A 6,925-nucleotide genomic window follows, 5' to 3' on the forward strand; every position below is an offset into this window, starting at 1 on the left:
CCCTTACTACCTTATCTTACCATCCTGCTGCCATTGTTTCCCTAGAGAGAGCTTCTTTCTGTGTAACCTGTTTTTATTTCCTTTCTGTTCTCATTGGATGTTCTCATTCTTTTCTTTCTCATTGGCTCTAAGCCCAGCCACATGACGTCCTCATCACTGCTTGTCTATATAGACCTCCAGGTCTCTGTGGTTGGTAATTGGGTTAAAGGCTCATGTGCTTAACCACACAGAGACTCTGTCTGCCATGTGATTGGATTAAGGGCATGTGCTGCCACCGCCATACTCCTCTTTATGGCTGTGTGACCTCTAATCTCCAGGCAAACTATATTTATTATCATACAAATAAAATCACATTTCAGCACAATTATAATATCACCACAACTCATACCAATGGTGAAGAGAGTTTTTAAACTAGCCTTTCTCTACACTCAGATTGGTGTCTATCCTAATTGCCATCATAGAACCAACATCCAGTGGCAGATGGAAGCCGATGCAGAGACCCGTAGCCATGCACTTGGCCAAGATCCTGGTGGTCAGTTGAAGAGAGGGAAAAAGGATGGTAAGAGTGGGGTAGGGTGTGTGTGTGTGTGTGTGTGTGTGTGTGTGTGTGTGTGTGTGTGTGTGGTGTGTGTGTGTGTGTGTGTGTGTGTGTGTGTGTGTAGGTGTGTGTGTGTGTCAGGATCATGACGGGAAAAAACACAGAGATAGCTGATCCAAGCTAGTGGGAGTTCATGGACTCTGGACTGACAGCTGGGGAGACTGCATAGGACCAAACTAGGGCTTCTGAATGTGGGTGAAAGTGGCATGGCTCGATGCACTTGTGGGTCCCCTGGCAATGGGACCGTGACTTACCCTGGGTACACAAACTGGCTATTTAGTCCCCGTTCCCTGTGGTGCAATGCCTTACTAAGCCTTGCTGCAGGAGGAAAGGGCTAGATCTAGTCCCACCATGATATAACAGCCTGTGTTGACTATCCAAGGGAGGCCTTACTTTCCATGAGGCCATGGGTGTGAGATGCGGTAGGTATGGGGCGTGGGAGAAAAGTAGGGAGGGGAAATGGATTGGTATGTAAAAGGAAAAAAAAATTATTTAAAAAAGCAAAAATCAAGCTATGAAAATTTACTAAAATCAAAACATGAATATTGTAATTAATAGCAATTTGGTGGAACACAAATTCCATAGTTATGTTCAACATATGGTTATTGCTTGTCAGGGACCTAGGGATAAATGGTAGTTAACAACATAATTTATTTTATTTTATTTTTTAAATTATATTTGTGTTTTAATTTTACATATCAGCCATGTGTTCCCCTGTTCTCCTCTCTCCCACCCCTGCCCCTGCCTTCCCCCCAGTCCCTCCCCTCCATTCCCATCTCCTCCAGGGCTAAGACTCCCCTGGGGATTCATTTAAACCTGGTGGATTCAGTACAGGCAGGTCCAGTCCCCTCCTTCCAGGCTGAGCAAAGTGTCCCTGTGTAAGCCCAAGGTTCCAAACAGCCAGCTCATGCACTAAGGACAGGTCCGGGTCCACTGCCTGGGTGCCTCCCAAACAGTTCAAGCTATTCAACATAATTTTTAATAATAAGGACACAAAGCAGGTACATAAAAGACTATGACTATTATCTTGTACTACTGTGATAGGATAGGCATGCTGTTCTCACATCAACGATGTAACTAATTTCCTGCATAGATACCTTAAAAGACCCTTCCTTATAAATGCCAGTCTCTACAGGAAGGAGAGGGAGTTCTTACGCTTGTGATGCCTGTTCATTTTCTCAGGCTCATTTCTTCCTCCAGTTTCATTAAATGTCTTAGCCTTTCCAGCATCCCTTGTGAACCAGGTCAGTGTCTTTCCTTCAAGAACATTCTTTGCCCTCTCATCCTCAATTTAATTTAAATATTCCCCTGGTAGACTCTCATAGCACTTATGGTATTAAATTGAAAACATTTGTCTACTTCTCTGTCTTCTTCAATGGACTGAGTTCCTTGAGGACCAGAAACTTAACATTCATTTGCACTCTCTTCACAACACAATTCTAAGCACACAGTAGCCACTGAGCAAACCCTTTTGAAATGACAGCTACCTGATGGTGTGGTATCTAAATCATTGGACTGATTTGAAACCTTTAGGAAACATTGAGAGATGGGAAAGGTGAAGTCCTGAAATAGTACTACAGATAAGAGTTAATTGGAAATAGTCACTATTGTGATTATTGTGATATCATAGAGAACCTCTCCTTTACTTTTTTTTAAAATAGTACTTAAGGTTTATTGGGGCATTCTAGTATGGGTACAGGGGTTAGTCCATGCCGTTCTTGATGTACAAAGCCTGGATGTTTCTCCAGTTTTTCTTGAGCAAGGATACCAAGAAATTGAAAACCAGGTGGACGTTGTAGGCCATCTTTCATCTTCATGTGGCCAACATCAACAGCCTCACAACACCCTGTACAAGACGCTGTGGGAAGTCCTGCACAGAAACCAGCACAAGCGCTGCTGCAAGTTTCTGTAAACAGGGGAAGTGCAGGTCAGCCTGAAGATCTCTGACCCTCAAAAGGACAACGTTTCTCAGGAACATCAGGCATAAGCTCACTCCTCATGCCAAGTTCTTGATGTGCACCATGGGGATGGGGGACCAGCAGCACTGTGATAATGCCAAGGCCTTGGCTATTCCCCACATGGGCATAGAGGCACTGAAGAAGCTTAGTAAGAACAAGAACTTCCTCAAAAAGCTGGCCAAGAAGTATGATTATGATGCCTTTTTGGCCTCTGCATCTCTGACCAAGCAGATCCCATATATCTGGGCCCAGGCCTAAGCAAGGCTGGCAAAGCCCTTCCTTGCTGACAAAATAAAAACTTGGCTAAAGTCAATAAGGTAAATCCAGGATCAAGTTCCATAAGGGGCTGTGTCTGGCTGTGTCTGTCCCCTCACTTCTGATTGAGGAATCATCTAGCCTTTACTTATAGGTAACTAATTTTAATTTTGTAGATGATATTACATCATTTTTAAGTATTTGATCATACTTGATATTCCAGACTAAATATCTACAATTCAACAATAATATAACTGATTAAATGTTTGGATTATCATGCTCATTGTGAAGTTGATTTTTTTCCTAGACAACTAAAATTGCCTTTTTAAGTATAAATTATGGCTGCTTAGTTTATTGAAATTTTGTAGTCATTTAAAAATGTAAATCCTGATCCAACTTACATAGTAACTGTATGCATACCTTCCTTCTAAATTGACTATTTGCATATCAAACAACAGAGTTTCTTAGCACATTTTTTACTTCAAATATTTATTTAAGGATCAGAAAATTTGATTATAAGTAAAATGATAGCTAACATTATTATTTTACCTTCTAGTGTGATACCTAACCAACAAAATATCACATAACATAATTTATTTTAAATGTTAATATAATAATGAAAATAAAGTACTTGTATATAGATTTCTAAATTATGTAAGATAAATTAAATATATACACACATATATATATATATATATATATATATATATATATATATATATATATATATATTTATATGAGGTTATTCTGTTTCCGGAGCAAAAAATCAAGTTAATATAATTTGAAGGACATGTAGTATAAATTCACTTTTTATTTTGTTTTCTTTTGCTTCCCTTATAACTTCTTCTCTATAATCTCTTTGAACCAAAAATATGGTACTATTAGCACCAGGACATATGAAGCCACATATCATGGTAGAAAGCATGCTGGGCAGCTTGTTTTACCTTCAATAATTTTCTTAATGTTCTCATAAAAAAGTCTTCTGCAGAGACTATTGGGAATTGAATGTAGCTATTATCTCTTCCTCTGCAACACAACAATTTAGATCTCAGTTTAATGCATTTAAAATTTTTATTTAAAGTATAAGAGCCCATGCTTTTATATATTGCCTAGAGCTGAGGATATGGCTCAATTGTGGAGTGATTCCCTAGCCTATGTAAAGCCCTAGACACAAGTATGATGTAACACACATAGAAAGAACAAACAGATGTTGATTCTATAGGCTATTCCTGATGATCCATGGAAGGATTATTCGATTAAAAATCTTTATAAAGTATAAAATGTAAGAATGTGAAGAGGGAGGAAAGATTGTAGGAGACAGGGGCATGGAGGACACCAAGAGAACTTGGGCCACAGAGTCAACTAAGTAGGACTCATAGGGCCTCACAGAAAATGAAATGAAATCACAGAGCCTACAGCAGTCTGCACCACTCCCTCTGTGTACCTGCCCATACTCAGACCCCATTCTGCACAAGGAATCTCTTCTTACACAAAGTCCACCATGATGGCCTCTGTCATGAAGTGAGGAAGTCAAGGAGCCCTCCCTAGGGCAGTTGCTCCGCTCTTGGAGTTTCAGGCCCCGCCCCCTGCACTTCACAGGCTGACACAGGACAATTGTGAATCTAAAGCTAGCCTGCCACAAACAACAAACAAACTTCAGTCCCAAATCAAAATTAAATTTATGGGCTGAATAAAATTTATATATAAAAATGAAAAAGAACAGATAGTAAATATTATTGTTGCTTTGGGTTTCTATCTCAAGTTTTATGATGGTAAGCTGTAAGAACTTATTTTATATTTACCTTCCTTTGCCAGGAATATCAAGATATAAAATAGTTGGGGATGGGGAGAGGATTAGAGGTTAAGAGCAGCTGCATAGGACCCAGCACCCATTTTGTGCTGTTCATAACTTCCTGTAATCCCAGCTCTCATGTGTCTAGCACACTTACCTGGACTCGGAATATGCACTCACATAAATATGCCATTGCTCAGTCATATGCACACATATGAGTTATTTTATCATAACAATAAAAATAAAAATGGAAAGAAGTATTAAACAAAAGACCAGGAGGGAAAAATGATCTCCTATCATGGTTGCATGAACAGCTCCTCTAGATTTAAACTGTGAGAGAATTCTAAGGAAGTGCCTCAAGAAGTCAGAACTTACCCCATGATTACATGGTTAGGATCCATGACTAAGAATTAAAAAAAAAAAATGGGTAGAGTACTGCAGGAGTGAGAGACAAGGCAGTAAAAAGTCTTCAGACCTGGAGATGATATTCTAAAGCATTTACTAGATACTGAAAAGACATGGTTCACAGAATACTTACCAGGGCCAGAAAAGAACTTTCCTGGAAAACTGGAATTGTCTAATTCTCAACAAATAGATGGACAAACCACAGCATTATTGAAAATTGCCTCAGTCAGCTTTGGAAAACCTACACTGAATGCTGTTTTATTTTTCCCCAATGTTTCACCAAGTGATTTTCAGATGGATCTATTCCAATTAACCTGTTATAAAATGATGTTTTGTAATAATTTTAAGAATTATAACTGTGTAAAACCCATTGTGATAATCCTTATTTCCAGTACCAGCCAAGCATTAAGAAGAATACCAAATACAAGAAAACAACTCATGCTCATAATAAGAGAATTTAGAATGAGTTAATAAATAAATAAATAAGTCTATGTTGACACAGATGGTAGAGTCATCAGAAAAGGATATTTAAAAGACACTTTTTCTGCATTCCATTTATGAAAAAATGATAAGAGTTGTAGATGATATAAACAATTATGATTGATATATTCTTTAGATGATGAACATCTTATGTAAGATAACTGTTATGCTCAGACAGTAATGTAGCTAGCTAGATCTGTTTGGTGAGCCCCTGGCAGTAGGACCAGGACTTATACTGGGTGCATGAAATGGCTATTTTGGACACATTCCCTAGGGTGGGATACCTTGCTCACAGGGAGGAGGGGTTTGGTCCTGCCTGGAGACTCACTAGGCCAGACTTTGTTGATTTACCAAGGGAGGCCTTACCTTCTCTGAAGAGTGGATGGGGTGGAACTGTGGAGAGGTGAGGAAGGCAGGAGAAGGAGAGGGAGGAAAAAAAGATCACCAGATGTTTCTGTGCATAATACACATCTGTTTCCCTTTTACCAAGATACCTCTAGACCAATGGCAATCAATCAGGATACTGAATCCTAGAAATCCCTTCACTCTAGCCTCTGCCATAATGAAAACCTTACCCTGCCAGTGCTCAGGGCTTTCCACTCTCATTGCTGCCTCAGACACATAAAGAGTCCAAGCTCGAGCTTGAAATAAAGGCTCTTTGTTCTCACATTCAGAGGGCCTAGTTCTGTTCCATGCATGTTCTCTGGCTAACAGGTCGGAGTCCATGAGCTCCTACCAGCTTGAGTCAGCTATCTCTATGGTTTGAGCTCCTACCAGCTTGGGTCAGCTATCTCTATGGTTTTCCTCATCATGATCTTGGAGATCTTATCTGAGGGTTGGAATGTGTGGAATGTCAGGTACTTCCCCTTAGATTCACCCCCACCCCCGCACCCCTGGGAGGAATAAGCTTATGGTTTTTCTTGGATTCAGGTGTTGCCCACCAGTAAGCCTATCATGGCAGCTATGTCTGGGCCCCTAAGCTTGTCATGTCAACTGGGTGGTCAAACTGTTTTGGGCCTCCTAAAATAACAATTCTTTATAGAACATAAAGAAGATCAGAGACTATACAACAAAAGATAACTAAACTTGAATTCATAGCTACAGAAATATAGACAATTAAGAGAATATAAAGAATAAAATTAATCAAGTCTTTATTTGTAATTAAAATAATCATAAGAAAGAAATATATAACAGAACTAGCTTGAATAAATTTTGACCACATGATCTTAAACTTGCTAAAAATTAAAATTTTATAGATTCCTGAAGTACAAAATGCTTTACAAAAAATCCAATATCTAACTTTATGAAGTTTGGTTGTGTCTTGGATGAAAGAAGAAATTATTGTCAATAAAAACAAAACAAAAAAAAAATAGGAAGAAAAAAAGAAGAAAAAAGAAAATTCTAGGGAAAAAAATACAATGGAAATTCAAAGAACAA

General features: G+C 38.9%; 1 pseudogene; it reads left to right on the top strand.

The window, feature by feature from the left end:
- Window positions 1–390: 390 nt before the first annotated feature.
- On the top strand, window positions 391–2,965 carry LOC118590796 (annotated as a pseudogene).
- Window positions 2,966–6,925: the final 3,960 nt, after the last annotated feature.

Source organism: Onychomys torridus, chromosome 9 (assembly GCF_903995425.1).
Source record: "Onychomys torridus chromosome 9, mOncTor1.1, whole genome shotgun sequence".
NCBI lineage: Eukaryota > Metazoa > Chordata > Mammalia > Rodentia > Cricetidae > Onychomys > Onychomys torridus.